The sequence below is a fragment of the Salmo salar genome, chromosome 01, assembly GCF_965601325.2.
Source record: "Salmo salar chromosome 01, fSalSal1, whole genome shotgun sequence".
Taxonomy (NCBI): Eukaryota; Metazoa; Chordata; class Actinopteri; order Salmoniformes; family Salmonidae; genus Salmo; species Salmo salar.
The window spans coordinates 69,302,794-69,321,987 of NC_138291.1; positions in this window are offsets into that span (position 1 = coordinate 69,302,794).

Here is a 19,194-nt window from a genome sequence, read left to right on the forward strand (position 1 = left end):
TGTCTACAGCTTATGAGGTATCCTACCTCAGGTGATCAATACCTCGAGACTTCTTTAATATTAGACATAGCAGTTATTGACAAATAGACACCACCGCCCCTCGTCTTACCAGACATAGATGCTCTGTCCTGCCAAAACAAGGAGAAACCAACCAGCTCTTTATTATCCATGTCGTCGTTCAGCAAAGTCTCTGTGAAACATAAGATTAGAGTTAATGGGCCGTTGGTGCGATAGTCTTAATTGTAGATCGCCCAATTTGTTTCCCAATGATTGCATGTTGGCCAATAATGAGAGCAGTGGTTACTCGCTGATGAATTCTCACAAGACACCCAGACCTCCGCCCGCATATTTCAGTCTTTTCTTCACGCGAATTATGGGGATTTGGGCCTGGTCTCCGGGAAGCAGGATCCGCACCTTTTTTTTCAATTTTCACCCAAACTGACATACCCAAATCTAACTGCCTTTGGCTCAGGTCCTGAAGCAAGGATATGCATATTCTTGGTACCATTTGAAAGGAATGTAGGAGAATATAACAGATCTGGTAAAAGATAATAAAATAAATGTTCTTTTGTATTTTTTGGTACCATCATCTTTGAAATGCAAGAGGAAGGCCATAATGTATTATTCCAGCCCAGGTGCAATTTAGATTTTGGCCACTGGATGGCAGCAGCGTATGTGCTAAGTTTTAGACTGAGCCAGTGAACCATAGCATTTCTGTTCAAAATGTTGTATCAAGACTGCCCAAATTTGTTTAATAATAACTTCATTGTCAAAATTGTGCACTCTCCTCATATAATAGCATGGTATTCTTTCACTGCAATAACTACTGTAAATTGGACAATGCAGTTAGATGAACAAGAATTTAAGCTTTCTGCCAATATGAGATATGACCTGGGAAACTCTTGTATACTAATCGCATTAGCCTACGTTAGCTCAATCGTCCCGTGGAAGGGACACCGATCCCGAAGAAGTTTTAAAGAAAAAAATCTTTGTCCAGTTCGAGTTGAGTAATCGCTGTTGATGTCCAGAAGCTATTTTTGGTCACTAGAGATAGTAGCAGCACCATTATATACAAAAATGTAAAAACTAACTAAAAATAGCAAAGTTAGTTAAGAGCCCGTAAAACTTTTTTTTCAACCAGACCGCATCAGGTAGATGGGCTACACAGAGAAAGAGGGGCACTGTTTTTTTTCTCGCTCAGATGCTTTCTCTGGTGCGATACATGCAACCTCTTGCAAATTGAAGGAACATTATTAAACACAGGAGACAAAATAAAAAAATGTTAGTACATTTTTGGGGGAAGCCTGGCTTCCCTTGGCATCCATGAATACACACCACTGGATGTAAGATCAGCCAGGTGAACTACATGACAAAGGTATTTGGACACCTGCTCGTCAAAAATCGAATTCCAAAATCATGGTTATCAATTAATGAACTTGATTCCCCCTTCTGGGAAGGCTTTCCACTGGATTTTTTAAACATTGCTGCAGGGATTTGCTTCCATTCAGCCAAAAGAGCATTAGTAAGGTTGGGCACTGATGTTGGGCGATTAGGCTCGGCTCGCCTATACCAATTCATCCCAAAGGTGTTTGATGGGGTTGAGGTCAGGTCTCTGTGCAGGACAGTCAAGTTCTTCCACACCGATTTTGACAAACAATTTCTGTGTGGACCTCGCTTTGTGCACAGCATTGTCATACTGAAACAGGAAAGGGCCTTCCCGAAACTGTTGCCACAAACTTGTAAGGACAGAATCGTCTAGAATGTCATTGTATGGTGTAGCCTTAAGATTTCCCTTCACTAGATCTAAGTGGTCTTATCTGACCCATGAAAAACAGCCCCAGTCCATTATTCCTCCTCCACCAAACTTTAGTTGGCACTATGCATTCGGGCTGGTATCATTTTCCTGTCATCCGCAATACACAGATTTGTTCGTCGGACTGCCAGATGGTGAACTGCCAGCAGTTATTTTACTGCTGCTCTTTAATTATTTGTTACTTTTATTTGTTACTTTTTTTGGGGGGGGGGTTCTTAAAACTGAATTGTTGGTTAAGGGCTTGAAAGAAATTATTTCACTGTAAGGTCTACACCAGTTGTATTTGGCGCATGTGACAAATTAAATTTGATTTGAAGCTCGATTCATCACTCCAGAGAACTTGTTTCCACTGAGTCCAATGGCTTTACGCCACTCCAGCCAACGCTTGGCATTGCGCATGTTGACCTTCGGTTTGTGGGCGGCTGCTCAGCCATGGAAACCCATTTCATGAAGCTCCAGACGAACAGTATTGTGCTGCAGTTGCTTCCAGAGGATGTTTGGAACTTGATAGTGAGAGTTGCAACCGCAAACAGATGATTTTTACACGCTATGCACTTCAGCAAATCCTGAAACGCAAAGGCATACCTTGTGCTCCATCTTTTGGAAATGTCGAACAAATCTTATCACAATTTTGTATTTTATTTCACCTTTATTTAACCAGGTAGACCAGTTGAGAACAAGTTCTCATTTACAACTGTGACCTGGCCAAGATAAAGCAAAGCAGTGTGAAAAAAACATGAGTTACAAACAAACGCACAGTCAATAACACAATAGAAAAATCTATGTACAGTGTGTGCAAATGTAGAAGATTAGGGAGGTAAGGCAATAAAGGTGAAATAATTACAATTTAGCATTAACACTGGAGTGACAGATGTACATATGATGATGTGTAAAAGATATTTAGGTGCAAAAGAGCAAGAAGATAACAATATGGGGATGATGTAGTTGGGTGTGAATTTAAAGATTGGGTGTGTACAGGTACAGTGATCGGTAAGCTGCTCTAACAGCTGATGCTTAAAGTTAGAGAGGGAGATATAAGACTCCAGCTTCAGTGATTTTTGCAATTTGTTCCAGTCATTGGCAGCAGAGAACTGGAAGGAAAGGAGGCCGAAGTAAGTGTTGGCTTTGGGGATGACCAGTGGAATATACCTCCTGGAGTGCGCGCTATGCGTGGGTGTTGCTATGGTGACCAGTAAGCTGAGATAAGGCAGGGTTTTACCTAGCAAAGACTTATAAATGACCTGAAGCCAGTGGGTTTGACAACAAATATGAAGCGAGGGCCAGCCAACGAGCATACAGGTCACAGTGGTGGGTAGTATATGGGGCTTTGGTGACGAAACTGATTGCACTGTGATAGAAAACTGGATGTAGTTTGAGTACAGTGTTGGAGGCTATTTTTTAAATGATGTCAAAGAAGTCAAGTATCGGTAGGATAGTCAGTTTTACAAGGGTATGTTTGGCAGCATGAGTGAAGGAGGCTTTGTTGCGAAATAGGAAGTCAATTCTAGATTACATTCTGGATTGGAGATGCTTAATGTGAGTCTGGAAAGAGAGTTTACAGTCTAACCAGACACCTAGGTATTTGTCCACATATTCTAAGTCAGAACCGTCCAGAGTAGTGATGCTAGTCGTGCGGTGCTGGTGCGGCCAGCAATCGGTTGAAGAGCATGCAGGTACGGTGGGATTCTTAATGCTCAGTAATCTGTTTGTTAACTTGGCTTTCAAAGATTTTAGAAAGGCAGGGCAGGATGGATATAGGTCTAACACAGTTTGGGTCTAGTGTCTCACCCTTTGAAGAGGGGGATGACCACTGCAGCTTTCCAATCTTTGGGGATCTCAGACGATACAAAAGAGTTTGAACAGGCTAGTAATTGCAACAATTTCAGTAGTTCATTTTAGAAAGAGAGGGTCCAGATTGCCTGGACCCTGTTGGCCGTGGTAGGGGTAGCCAGGTCGAAAGCATGGACAGCCGTAGAAAAATGCTTGTTGAAATGAATTGATTATCAGAGATGTATCAGTGGAGTGGGCAGCTGGAAGGAGGTGCTCTTATTCTCCATAGACTTTACAGTGTCCCAAAACCTTTGGAATTAGTGCTACAGGATGCAAATTTCTGTTTGAAAAACCTAGCTTTAGCTTTCCTAACTGACTGTGTGTATTGGTTCCTAACTTCCCTGAAAAGTTGCATATCGCAGGGGTTATTTGATGAGAATGCAGAATGCCACAGGATGTATGTGCTGATCAAGGGCAGTCAAATCTGGGGTGAACCAAGGGCTATATCTGTTCTTAGTTCTACATTTTTTTAAAAGGGCATGCTTATTTAAGATGGTGAGGAAAGCACTTTTGAAGAGCAACCAGGCATCCTCTACTGACGGGATGAGGTCAATATCCTTCCAGGATACCCGGGCCAGGTCTATTAGAAAAGCCTGCTCGCTGAAGTGTTTTAGGGAGCGTTTGACAGTGATGAGGGGTGGCCGTTTGACCGCGGACCCATTACGGACGCAGGCAATGAGGCAGTGATCGCTGAGATCCTGGTTGAAGGAGTATTTAGAGGGCAAGTTGGTCAGGATGATATCTATGAGGGTGCACATGGTAACAGATGTATGGTTGTACCTGCTAGGTTCCTTGATCATTTGTGTTAGCTTGAGGGCATCTAGCTTAGATTGTAGGATGGCCGGGGTGTTAAGCATATCCCAGTTTAGGTCACCTAACAGTACGAACTGACGACATCTGTCAGAGCAGCTCACAGATCACTGCACCTGTACATAGCCCATCTGTAAACAGCCCCTCTATCTACCTCATCCCCATACTGTATTTATTTATTTATCTTGCTCCTTTGCACCCCAGTATCTCTACTTGCACATTCATCTTCTGCACATCTACCATTCCAGTGTTTAATTGCTATATTGTAATTACTTCGCCACCATGGCCTATTTATTGCCTTAACTCTCTTATCTTACCTCATTTGCTCTCACTGTATATAGACTTTATGTTTTGTTTATTCCATGTGTAACTCTGTTGTATGTGTCGAATTGCTATGCTTTATCTTGGCCAGGTTGCAATTGCAAATGAGAACTTGTTCTCAACTATCCTACCTGGTTAAATAAAGGTGAAATAAAAAAGATGGGGGGGAAATCAATTCACATATGGTGTCCTGGGCACAGCTGCGGGCTGAGGGGGGTCTATAACAAGCGACAACGTAGAGACTTATTTCTGGAAAGGTGGATTTTTTATAAACAATGTTAATAAAAAGTTGAAACTCGAATTGTTTGGGCACAGACCTGGATAGAATGACAGAAATCTGCAGGCTAACTCCACCCCCTTTGGCAGTTCTGTCTTGTCGGAAAATGCTGTAGTTGGGGGATGGACATTTCAGGATTTTTGGTGGCCTTCCTAAGCCAGGATTCAGAAACGGCTAGGACATCAGGGTTGGCGAAGTGTGCTAAAGCAGTGAATAAAATAAACTTAGGGAGGAGGCTTCTGATGTTAACATGCATGAAACCAAGTCTTTTACAGTTCCAGAAGTCAACAAATGAGAGCGCCTGGGGAATGGTAGTGGTGCTGGGGGCTGCAGGGCCTGAGTAGGATAAGGGTCTGGCTAAAGGCTATAAGAACTGGTTGTCTAGTGCATTCGGAACAGAGAGTAAAAGGAGCAGATTTCTGGGTGTGGAAGAATAGATTCAAGGCATAATGTACAGACAAGGGTATGGTAGGATGTGAGTACAATAGAGATAAACCTATGCATTGAGTGACGATGAGAGAGGTTTTGTCTCTTGAGGCACCAGCTAAGCCAGGTGAGGTCACCGCATGGGTGGGTGAAAGGGCTATTTAAGGCATATTGGGCATGGCTGAGGGCTCTACAGTGAAATAAGACAATCCCTAACCGAAACAGCAATAGACAAGGCATATTGACATTAGGGAGAGGCATGTGTAGCCGAGTGATCATAGGGTCCAATGAGTAGCATTAGGTGAGTCAGGGAGCCGATTCAGTTCTTGCTACTACGCTAGGCGAGCTGGAGACACTGCGATTCAGACAGCTAGCAGGCCGGGGATAGCAGATGGGCCTTCGGCGACGTCACAATGGAAGAGCCTGTTGTAACCACCTCGGACTATTACGTCGGCAGACCAGTTGTGATGGATCGGCGGGGCTCCATGTCGGCAGTAAAGGGTCCAGGCCAATTGGCAAAAGAGGTATTGTAGCCCAAGAAATTAGCCGGTCGACCACTTTGGCTAGCCGGGAGATGGGCCTAGCTCGAGGCTAGCTCAAGGCCATCTGGTGCTTGCTTCAGGACAGAGACGTTAGCCAGGAGTTGCAGCTAGCTAGCAGCGATGCACCGGTGTAAAGGTTCAGAGCTCGCGGTAGGAAAAGGGGAAAACAATATTACCACGGGACAAGACAAAACGCACGTTCGACTGCTACGCCATCTTGGAACACCAGTGATTCAAGCAGGTTTGTCACCACTTTATCTTACCTTTCAATGAGGGTGTTAGGATACATCAACTACATATGTCAGAATAATATAACCTTGGAATGCATCAAATGCAGAATTTTCAATCCTGAACATTCAGGGATGCTAAGGTCATTAATCCTAAAGTATACAACGGAATTAAAGAATGTGGCTGAGGAAAAATTTAACGTTTTTACCGTCAGACAAATGTTCAGACCTTTTCGTCAAAGTCAGAAACTTTCAGTACACTACGAGGCTTCAAAAGAGCCATTGTGCTTTTATTCTAGTACCGGACCCAGCTGGGAACCTTGCTTCCAAATATCTAAAACTGCGAGAAAATCAACCATGTCATTTATTTTTTGCAAGTTCAAAGACTTCAGCATTAATATTTCAATAGCAAAAGGAGATGAAAAGATGGAACTCATAGGTACAGTATAAAACATGTACACGTGGAGTTACATAAAGAAGAGAGATGCAGGTGTTATGAAGCAGTTTTTATATATACAGTAGTGCAAAAATATCAAAGTTGGTGCAGGTTACTATTGGCACAGAAAGTAAAGTTCAACTTCCAATACACTGACTGCACCTTGAATTCCATTGCACCCAGAAATGAATGGTGGGCCGTTCTACCAATTTGGTACCTTTTGATGTGTGAAACTTTGTGGGGAAAAAAACATTGATTTCGTCATAAAGAGCACATGTTCAACTTAATAAAAAAACATGGTTTTCCATCTCATCTTAAAAAACCAACGACTATGGTAAGTGCCTATTGTTATGCTCAACCCACTCAGTTTTCCACCAGAAAATTGCCAAAAAGAGTAGAACCACCTCACCCGCTTTTACACTATGATTTGACTATTAAAAAAAATATTTTTTAAAGGAATGGTTTCACATTATTAAAACGAGAGTTAAGTTCATGTAGCAGGGTTGACCTTGAAATGAGGGGCATGTTATATTTTTCTTAAAATTAAATCACTAACCACATGAAATAAATCATCTTCAGTAATGACTTTGTCAAAGCAACAAAATAACTAGGGCTTTACAATGAAGGTGAGTGTGTTAAAATCTTCCTGGAAGTCACAGATGGTGCACAGAGGAACATGTCAAAATGCAGAAATTTAGTAAATTGTTAGTAAATTCACCAGAAGTTTGCGGGGGGTATGCTAGTTCTGAACGTCACATGCTAATGTAAAAAGCTGGTTTTTGACATAAATATGAACTTGATTGAACAAAACATGCATGTATTGTATAACATAATGTCCTAGGGTTGTCATCTGATGAAGATCATCAAAGGTGAGTGCTGCATTTAGCTGTCTTCTGGGTTTTGGTGACATTATATGCTGGCTTGAAAAATGGGTGTCTGATTATTTCTGGCTTGGTACTCTGCTGACATAATCTAATGTTTTGCTTTCGTTGTAAAGCCTTTTTGAAATCGGACATTGTGGTTAGATTAACGAGAGTCTTGTCTTTAAATGGCTGTAAAATAGTCATATGTTTGAGAAATTGAAGTAATAGGATTTTTAAGGTTTTGAAAATCGCGCCACAGGCTGGCAGTGGCTGTTACGTAGGTGGGACGCAAGCGTCCCACCTAGCCCATAGAGGTTAAAAGTGCATGGCTTGTGCAATGCTTTCATTTTTTGTCCTACAGGAATCTGAAGTCGTCCACTAGAAACCAGTAGGAGACCACATGACGATTCTTGGCCACTTGAAACCAATTGCGTCTGGTTTGGGTAGTGAGTCATTGAGCCAAAATGGCTGAATGGATTTTCAAGCCTGACATGTTAAAATGACCCAGCAATCAGGGCTTTCAAGTTATAGTAATAAAAATAATTAGACAGACAGGTGGGGAACTTCAAACCTCTTTTCCCATTCACTTTTCCTATTGTAAACGAGTGAGAGAGATCAACGGCGCATGTGGAGGATGTACAGAGCCCAAAACAACCACTCGAAGTTTAACAGCTGAAGGGGAAGGCTGTTCATTGAATATAACAGGCTTAAAATGCAAGGTAACACTTTACATGAAGTTTCCCCTATTACTATGTAACTGCACAGTAATAACTGTAGTAACAGATGTTACATGGTAATAAGACTGTAGCACTATCAGTTATAAAATATATATTTTTTTTACACAATTGGAACAACGAATGTATATAGTACCTGCAAAACCCCAGTCTCAACGTCAGTGAAGACTGTGATGTTGGCCATCTAGGCAGACCTGCAAAGAAAAAGCCATATCTCAGACTGGCCAATAAAAAGAAAAGATTAAGATGGGCAAAAGAACACAGACACTGAACAGAGGAACTCTGCCTAGAAGGCCAGCATCCCGGAGTCGCCTCTTCGCTGTTGACGTTGAGACTGGTGTTTTGCGGGTACTATTTAATGAAGCTGCCAGTTGAGGACTTGTGAGGCGTCTGTTTCTCAAACTAGACACTAATGTACTTTTCCTCTTGCTCAGTTGTGCACCGTGGCCTCCCACTCCTCTTTCTAATCTGGTTAGAGCCAGTTTGCTCTGTTCTGTGAAGGGAGTAGTACACAGCGTTGTATGAGTTCTTCAGTTTCTTGGCAATTTCTCACATGGAATAGCCTTCATTCCCCAGAACAATAGACTGCAAATTTCAGATGAAAGTTATTTGTTTCTGGCCATTTTTAGCCAATAATTTAACCCACAAATGCTAACGCTCCAGATGGTCAGTTTTCTTGCTTCTTTAAAACCTCACTAGCGTATGTGGCCCACCTGCGGGACACACTGCCAACAGCCAGTGAAATAGCAGGGCGCCAAATTCAAAACAACAAAAATCTCATAATTCAAATTTCTCAAACATACAAGTATTATATCCCATTTTAAAAATACACTTCTCGTTAATCCAACCACGTTGTACGATTTCAAAAATGCTTTACGGCGAAAGCATAACATTAGATTATGTTAGGACAGCACCTAACAAGAAAAACCACACAGCCATTTTCCAAGCAAGGAGAAGCGTCACAAAAACCAGAAATACAGCTAAAATGAATCACTAACCTCTGATGATATTCATCAGATTGCACTCATAGGACTTCATGTTAAACTATACATGTATGTTTTGTTCGATAAAGTTCATATTTATAACCAAAAATCTCATTTTACATTGGCGTGTATTGTTCAGAAATGTTTTGCCTCCCAAAACATCCGGTGAATGATCACATCAATTTACAGAAATACTCATCATAAACATTGATAAAATCTTAAACTGTTATTCAAAGAATTATAGATACACTTCACCTTAATGAAACCGTTGTGTCAGATTTAAAAAAAAATTTACAGCGAAAGCACACTTTGCAATAATCTGAGTACAGCGTTCAGACACGAAACCAAACCCGCCATTTTCTGGAGTCAACAAAACTCTGAAATAATATTATAAATATTCACTTACCTTTGATTTTCATCAGAATGCACTCCCAGGAATCCCAGGTCCACAATAAATGTTTGTTTTGTTCAATAAAGTCCATCATTTACGTCCAAATACCTCCTTTTGTTCGCACGTTCAGTCCACTACTCCAAATGCAGGAAGTGCACGCTAATGTCACGACGAAAAGTCAAAAAAAGTTATACACTGCTCAAAAAAATAAAGGGAACACTTAAACAACACAATGTAACTCCAAGTCAATCACACTTCTGTGAAATCAAACTGTCCACTTAGGAAGCAACACTGATTGACAATACATTTCACATGCTGTTGTGCAAATGGAATAGACAACAGGTGGAAATTATAGGCAATTAGCAAGACACCCCCAATAAAGGAGTGGTTCTGCAGGTGGGGACCACAGGCCACTTCTCAGTTCCTATGCTTCCTGGCTGATGTTTTGGTCACTTTTGAATGCTGGCGGTGCTTTCACTCTAGTGGTAGCATGAGACGGAGTCTACAACCCACACAAGTGACACTGGTAGTGCAGCTCATCCAGGATGGCACATCAATGCGAGCTGTGACAAGAAGGTTTGCTGTGTCTGTCAGCGTACTGTCCAGAGCATGGAGGCGCTACCAGGAGACAGGCCAGTACATCAGGAGATGTGGAGGAGGCCATAGGAAGGCAACAACCCAGCAGCAGGACCGCTACCTCCGCCTTTGTGCAAGGAGGAGCAGAAGAAGCACTGCCAGAGCCCTGCAAAATGACCTCCAGCAGGCCACAAATGTGCATGTGTCTGCTCAAAAGGTCAGAAACAGACTCCATGAGGGTGGTATGAGGGCCCGACGTCCACAGGTGGGGGTTGTGCTTACAGCCCAACACCGTGCAGGACGTTTGGCATTTGCCAGAGAACACCAAGATTGGCAAATTCGCCACTGGTGCCCTGTGCTCTTCACAGATGAAAGCAGGTTCACACTGAGCACATGTGACAGAGTCTGGAGACGCAGTGGAGAACGTTCTGCTGCCTGCAACATCCACCAGCATGACCGGTTTGGCGGTGGCTCAGTCATGGTGTTGGGGTGGCATTTCTTTGGGGGGCCGCACAGCCCTCCATGTGCTCGCCAGAGGTAGCATGACTGCCATTAGGTACTGAGATGAGATCCTCAGACCCCTTCTGAGACCATATGCTGGAAAGGTTGGCCCTGGGTTCCTCCTAATGCAAGACAATGCTAGACCTCATGTGGCTGGAGTGTGTCAGGAGTTCCTGCAAGAGGAAGGCATTGATGCTATGGACTGGCCCACCCGTTCCCCAGACCTGAATCCAATTGAGCACATCTGGGATATCATGTCTCGCTCCATCCACCAACGCCACGTTGCACCACAGACTGTCCAGGAGTTGGGGGATGCTTTAGTCCAGGTCTGGGAGGAGATCCCTCAGGAGACCATCCGCCACCTCATCAGGAGCATGCCCAGGCGTTGTAGGGAGGTCATACAGGCACGTAGAGGCCACACACACTACTGAGCCTCATTTTCACTTGTTTTAAGGACATTACTTCAAAGTTGGATCAGCCTGTAGTGTGGTTTTCCACTTTAATTTTGGGTGTGACTCCAAATCCAGACCTCCATGGGTTGATCATTTGGATTTCCATTGATTATTTATGTGATTTTGTTGTCAGCACATTTAACTACGTAAAGAAAAAAGTATTTAATAAGATTATTTCATTCATTCAGATCTAGGATGTGTTATTTTAGTGTTCCCTTTATTTTTTTGAGCAGTGTATATAATATTCAGTAGTTGACTACAGCGCATACCATATATACAGTAAGTTGAGTTTGTGAATCATTCCAAAGGCTATATATCATCCTATATTATGACATTATTATGACAAACATCAGATATCCCTTCAGCTGAGCTGGTCTTCATACTCTTTATGGAAACCTGTAATGGCTGTCGTAGAGAGGGGACCAAAGCGCAGCGTGTTGATTGCTCATAATGAATATTTATTTTAACTCAGAACACTAAAGAAAAAAATAACAAAGAGAAAACGAAAGCGCACAGTTCTGTCAGGTACAGAAAACTAAACGGAAGACAACTACCCACAAACACAGGTGGGAAAAAACCCTACTTAAGTATGATCTCCAATTAGAGACAACGAGTACCAGTCCCCCCCCCCCCCCCCCCAAAAGTATTTAATAAGATTATTTCTTTCATTCAGATCTAGGATGTGTTGTTTAAGTGTTCCCTTTATTTTTTTGAGCAGTATATTTACGTTGGTAGAAATATGTCAAACGATGTATAGCATCAATCTTTAGGATGTTTTTAACAAATCTTCAGTAATATTCCAACCGGACAATTCCAATGTCTTCAGAAAAGAAAAGGAACACAGCTCACACTCACGTTAGCACGCGTCTCTGAGCTCATGTCATTTCCTCAATCATCTGACTCCAGGCCCTCTTGTTCGCTACAAATTCACAGTAGAAGCATGAAACAACGTTCTAAACACTGTTGTCATCTAGTGGAAGCCTTAGGAAGTGCAAAATGAACCCTAAGTCACTGTATACTGTATAGGCAATGACTTGAAAAAACTACAACCTCAGATTTCCCACTTCCAGGTTGGATTTTTCTCAGGTTTTGCCTGCAATATGAGTTCTGTTATACTCACAGACATCATTCAAACAGTTTTAGAAACTTCAGTGTTTTCTATGCAAATATAGTAATAATATGCATATCCTACCTTCTGAGCCTGAGTAGCAGGCAGTTTAATTTGGGCACGCCTTTCATCCGGACGTCAAAATACTGCCCCTTACCCTAGAGAAGTTTTAATCAGACAACAGTTTTCAGCTGTGCTAACATAATTGCAAAAGGGTTTTAAAATGATAAACTTGGAAAGCTATGAAAATATTCCCTAAAAAAACAGTCGTTTCCAGCTACAATCATCACAGACATCATTCAAACAGTTTTAGAAAATTATTTTCACTCCCTCCTCTCCACATTTTCTTCCTCTGTTTCTGCTGCTAAAGCCACTTTCTACCACTAAATTCCAAGCATCTGCCTCTAACCCTAGGAAGCTCTTTGCCACCTTCTCCTCCCTCCTGAATCCTCCTCCCCCTCCCCCCCTCTCCCACCGATCCTCGTTTGTTAAGTCAAACGACACCGCTGGTCCTGCTCACATTGCCCTACCCTATACTTTGACCTCTTTCTCCCCTCTCTCTCAAGATGAAATCTTGCGACTTGTGACGGCCGGCCGCCCAACAACCTGCCCGCTTGACCCTATCCCCTCCTCTCTTCTCCAGACCATTTCCGGAGACCTTCTCCCTTACCTCACCTCGCTCATCAACTCATCCTTGACCGCTGGCTACGTCCCATCCCTCTTCAAGAGAGTGAGAGTTGCACCCCTTCTCAAAAAACCTACACTCGATCCCTCCGATGTCAACAACTACAGACCAGTATCCCTTCTTTCTTTTCTCTCCAAAACTCTTGAGCATGCCATCCTTGGTCAGCTCTCTTGCTATCTTCTCTCAATGACCTTCTTGATCCAAATCAGTCAGGTTTCAAGACAGGTCATTCAACTGAGACTGCTCTTCTCTGTGTCACGGAGGCTCTCCGCACTGCTAAAGCTAACTCTCTCTCCTCTGCTCTCATCCTTCTAGACCTATCTGCTGCCTTTGATACTGTGAACCATCAGATCCTCCTCTCCACCCTCTCCGAGTTGGGCATCTCCGCTAACATCAAGGCGTTGAACCGATCCTGTAGGTTCATGCTCTACAACATTCGCAGAGTACGACCCTGCCTTACACAGGAAGCTGCGCAGGTCCTAATCCAGGCACTTGTCATCTCCCATCTGGATTACTGCAACTCGCTGTTGGCGGGGCTCCCTGCCTGTGCCATTAAACCCCAACAACTCATCCAGAACGCCGCAGCCCGTCTGGTGTTCAACCTTCCAAAGTTCTCTCACGTCACCCCGCTCCACCGCACACTCCACTGGCTTCCAGTTGAAGCTCGCATCTGCTACAAGACCATGGTGCTTGCCTACGGAGCTGTGAGGGGAACGGCACCTCCGTACCTTCAGGCTCTGATCAGTCCCTACACCCAAACAAGGGCACTGCGTTCATCCACCTCTGGCCTGCTGGCCCCCCTACCTCTGCGGAAGCACAGTTCCCGCTCAGCCCAGTCAAAACTGTTCGCTGCTCTGGCACCCCAATGGTGGAACAAGCTTCCTCACGACGCCAGGACAGCGGAGTCAATCACCACCTTCCGGAGACACCTGAAACCCCACCTCTTTAAGGAATACCTGGGATAGGATAAAGTAATCCTTCTAACCCACCCCCCCAAAAAAAAGATTTTGATGTACTATTGTAAAGTGGTTGTTCCACTGGATATCATAAGGCGAATGCACCAATTTGTAAGTCGCTCTTGATAACCTGATGGGGCTAGGGGGCAGTATTTGCACGGCTGGATAAAAAAACGTACCCGATTTAATCTGGTTACTACTCCTGCCCAGTAACTAGAATATGCATATAATTATTGGCTTTGGATAGAAAACAGCCTAAAGTTTCTAAAACTGTTTGAATGGTGTCTGTGAGTATAACAGAACTCATTTGGCAGGCCAAAACCTGAGAAGATTCCTTACAGGAAGTGGCCTGTCCTGGAAGTGGACAATTTCTTGCCCTCCTTGATCATCTCTAACAAATACAGGGGATCTCTGGCATGACGTGACACTTCCTACGGCTCCCATGGGCTCTCAGAAGGCGGGAAAAAGCTGAACGATGTAATTCCATCCCCAGGCTGAAACACATTAGCGCGTTTGGCAAGTGCTCTATCAGAGGGCCATTAGACTGAGGCTCGTGCATGAGGGGATAGCATGCTTTTACTTTCACTCTCTTTGTAATAAAAAACGATTTCCCGGTCTGAATATTATCGCTTTTTTACGAGAAAAATGGCATAAAATTGATTTTAAACAGCGGTTGACATGCTTCAAAGTACGGTAATGGAATATTTAGAATTTTTTTGTCACGAAATGCGCCGTGCTCGTAACCCTTCTTTACCCTTTCGGATAGTGTCTTGAACGCACGAACAAAACGCCGCTATTTGGATATTACAATGGATTATTTGGGACCAAACCGACATTTGTTATTGAAGTAGAAGTCCTGGGAGTGCATTCTGACGAAGACAGCAAAGTTAATAACATTTTTCTTATAGTAAATCTGACTTTGGTGAATGCTAAACTTGCTGGGTGTCTAAATAGCTAGCCCTGTGATGCCGGGCTATCTACTGAGAATATTGCAAAATGTGCTTTCACCGAAAATCTATTTTAAAATTGGACATAGCGAGTGCATAGAGGAGTTCTGTATCTATAATTCTTAAAATAATCGTTATGTTTTTTGTGAACGTTTATCGTGAGTAATTTAGTAAATTCACCGGCAGTGTTCGGCGGGAATGCTAGTCACATGCTAATGTAAAAAGCTGGTTTTTGATATAAATATGAACTTGATTGAACAAAACATGCATGTATTGTATAACATAATGTCCTAGGGTTGTCATCTGATGAAGATCATCAAAGGTTAGTGCTGCATTTAGCTGTGGTTTGGGTTTATGTGACATTATATGCTAGCTTGAAAAATGGGTGTCTGATTATTTCTGGCTGGGTACTCTGCTGACATAATCTAATGTTTTGCTTTCGTTGTAAAGCCTTTTTGAAATAGGACAGTGTTGTTAGATTAACGAGAGTCTTGTCTTTAAAATGGTGTAAAATAGTCATATGTTTGAAAAATTGAAGTTTTTGCATTTTTAAGTTATTTGAATATTGCACCACGGGATTACACTGGCTGTTGAGTAGGTGGGACGAATTCAAGCGTCCCACCTAGCCCATAGAGGATAAGAGTGTCTGCTAAATGACGTAAATGTAAATGTACAATAGTCATTTACAACATTAACAATGTCTACACTGTATTTCTGATCAATTTGATGTTATTTTAATGGACAAAAACAAGGACATTTTTAAGTGACCTCAAACTTTTGAACGGTAGTGTACATTGCCTATAACAGATTCATATTAGCAGGAAATGTGAATAAAGAAGGTGAGGTTTTTTCCCTCTCCCTTTTTTCACATTTGCTAGTTGAATCCTTATGGAGTAGCACAGGGTGGCAGAGGTCCTGAGAACTGGTGGAGCCTGATCTGGACTTTGTTGTTTCACCAGGCCTGTGTGCATGTGATAAGACTACATCGATACATGTCACGACTCATCCTAGCCTCACTCTGCTTGGATCTCCTTGGCGGCCAGTAGTGAGAATGCTTGGTTGAGGATGGAGGTGGGATTTTGCTTGGATGAATGGGGACAGCTGGCATGCTGCATGCCTGAAACTGTCTGTTAGAGTTATTACTGGTGACCGGATTCAACCGTTCATCACCTTATCTTGCCCCTTCAGGTAAGCCACTGAGGCAGTGCAGGCTCGTCTTTTTGGTGCATTTGATTTCATGTTGCAAAGCCCAGTCAAACTGAGTTGAACAAACTTCACTGCTTTATTCTGAACAGTTGAACAAAGAGCTCCAGACTCAAACCAAAAAACCTAAATCCAGCAGGAGACTCTATACTTCAGTACCAAGAATTTATCAGAAATTACTGTTGCTGAAATATGAAATACCAAGCTGTATTGCCATAAAAAACTGCCCATTTTTCATTTCTGCTTCCTTTTATTCTCTAGCCATTGGCTCTAAATACCTGACATGCTTGATTACAGCAAATCAAAGGGTAAACAAGCTTCAATATGTTCCCTTGCGAAATGTAGAAATGTTGACTGTCACGACTTCTGCCGAAGTCAATGCCCCTCCTTGTTCGGGCGGTGCTCGGCGGTCGACGTCACCGGTCTTCTAGCCATCATTGATACATTTTCCATTGGTTTTGTCTTGTCTTCCTACACACCTGGTTCCAATCCCATTCATTACATGTTGTGTATTTAACCCTCTGTTTCTCCTCATGTCCTTGTCAGAGATTGTTTGTTGTTATGTGCTTGTGTTGTTAGATTGGTGCGCGACGGGGTTATTGTACCCGTGTTTATTTTATTATGTACTTTATTATGTACTTTGGTTTTGGAGTTTGTTTTTAACTTTATTAAACTACTCCAGTTACACCAAGTTTGTTTCTCCTGCGCCTGACTTCCCTGCCACCTACACACACACGATGTGACAGTGTGTGTCACAGAATGACTGTTTTTAAGACATGCATGCGTGTGTGTGTAGGTACAGAATGAAAACGTGTGAATATGTGTGTGCCTGTTTGTTAGTTTGCATACGTTGCAGGGAAGTTCTGTATTTCTATGTGAGTTCGTGTGAATGTTATGTCTGAGTGTTTGTGACAATGTGTTTATGTACTGTGCCAGTCAAAAGTTTGGAGACACCAACTCATTCCAGGGTTTTTCTTTATTTGTGCTATTTTCTACATTGAAAAATAATAGTGAAGACATCAAAACTATGAATATACAATTATATTTTATATTTGAGATTCTTCAAAGTAGCCACTTTTTGCCTTGGTGACAGCTTGGAATGCATTTCAATTAAAAGGTGTGCCTTGTTAAAAGAACATTTGTGGAATTTCTTTCCTTCTTAATGCGTTTGAGCCAATCAGTTGTGTTGTGACCAGGTAGGGATGGTATACAGAAAATAGCCCTATTTGGTAAAAGACCAAGTCCATATTATGTCAAGAACAGCTCAAATAAGCAAAGAGTAATACAACTGTCCATCATTACTTTAAGACATGAAGGTCTGTTAATGTAGAACATTTCAATAACTTCGAAAGTTTCTTCAAGAGCAATTGCAAAAACCATCAAGCGCTATGATGACACCAGCCACTGAGTTACGTCTCCTGCGGAGGATAAGTTTATTAGAGTTACCTGCACCTCAGATTGCAGCGCAAATAAATGTAACAGACACATCTCAACATCAACTGTTCAGAGGAGACTCCGTGAATCAGGCCTTCATGGTCTAATTGCTGCAAAGAAACCACTACTAAAGGACAACAATAATAAGAAGAGACTTGCTTGGGCCAAGAAACACAAGCAATGGACATTAGACCGGTGGGAGTCTGTCCATTGGTCCGATGAGTGCAAATGTGAGATGCAGAGTAGGTGAACGGATGATCTCTGCATGTGTGGTTCCCACCGTGAAGAATGGAGGAGGAGGTGTGATATGTGGGGGTGTTTTGCTGGTGACATTATCGTGGGAGATATTTATTATTCAAGGCGCACCTAACCAGAATGGCTACCACAGCATTCTGCAGTGATATGCCATCCCATCTGGTGTCACGTCCTGACCAGGACGTGGCAGGGGTGTGTTTGATTTATTTGTCTTGGGTTTTTGGGTAATGTTCTATGTTGTCTATTTCTATGTTTGAATGTCTATTTAGTCTATATCTATGTTCAGGTTTTGGTTTGTCCTTCAATTGGAAGGAGCTGTTCTTCGTTGCTTCTAATTGGAGGCCATATTTAAGTAGGGGGTTTTTGTCACTGTGTTTGTGGGTAGTTGTTCCATGTATAGCTGTATAGCCTTACAGGACTGTTTTTGGTCGTCGTTTGGTTCTTTTGTTCAGTGTTCACGTTTATCCAAATAAAAATAGATGAGCACGATACCCGCTGCGTCTTGGTCCACTTTTTACGACGCGCCTGATATCCGGTTTGCCCTTAGTGGGACTATCATTTGTTTTTCAACACCACAATGACCCAAAACACACCTCCAGGCTGTGTAAGGGCTATTTGACCAAGAAGGAGTGATGGAGTGCTGCATCAGATGACCTGGCCTCCACAATCACCCGACCTCAACCCAATAGATGGTTTTGGATGAGTTGGACTGCTGAGGGAAAAGCAGCCAACAAGTGCTCAGTATATGTGGGAACTCCAAGACTGTTGGAAAAGCATTTGATATAAAGCTAGTAGAGGGAATGCCAAGACTGTGCAAAGCTGTCATCAAGGCAAACGGTTGCTGGAATGGGTAGGTGTGTCCAAACTTTTGACTGGTACTGTACATAAACACGTCACAAACACTCAGACATAACATTCACACGAACTCACATAGAAATACAGAACGTCCCTGAAATGTATGCACACACACCAATATAGTACCATACTGAAGATATAGATACTGCAGATAAAGACATGAATATTGATGATAGAGCAGAGGGCTTTTTTTAGGGTGATATGACAGATATCAGATTCAGCCTTGAGCTTTTGATCTGCATCATTACATGGGGAGAGAGGAGGACATGTGCTGATTATCCTACAAAATGCTGAAACAAAACCAGATACAATTTGTATGGATAGTTTTAGCTCCCACTAAGTAGCTAATGTATCACTGTGTGTTATTTCGTCTCGTGCCTAACAACACCCGTGCCAATATATCCTCCAAACACCGGCTTCTCTGGCATGAACACTTAAATATAGTATTGTAAAACAGTTTTGTGTTAGTACTATTATTTTATATACACTGTGTTTTCAACTGCTCTGTACAACATGTATTCATCCTGAGGAGGCCAAAAGAGGGTACCTTCTTAGAAATCACATGATGA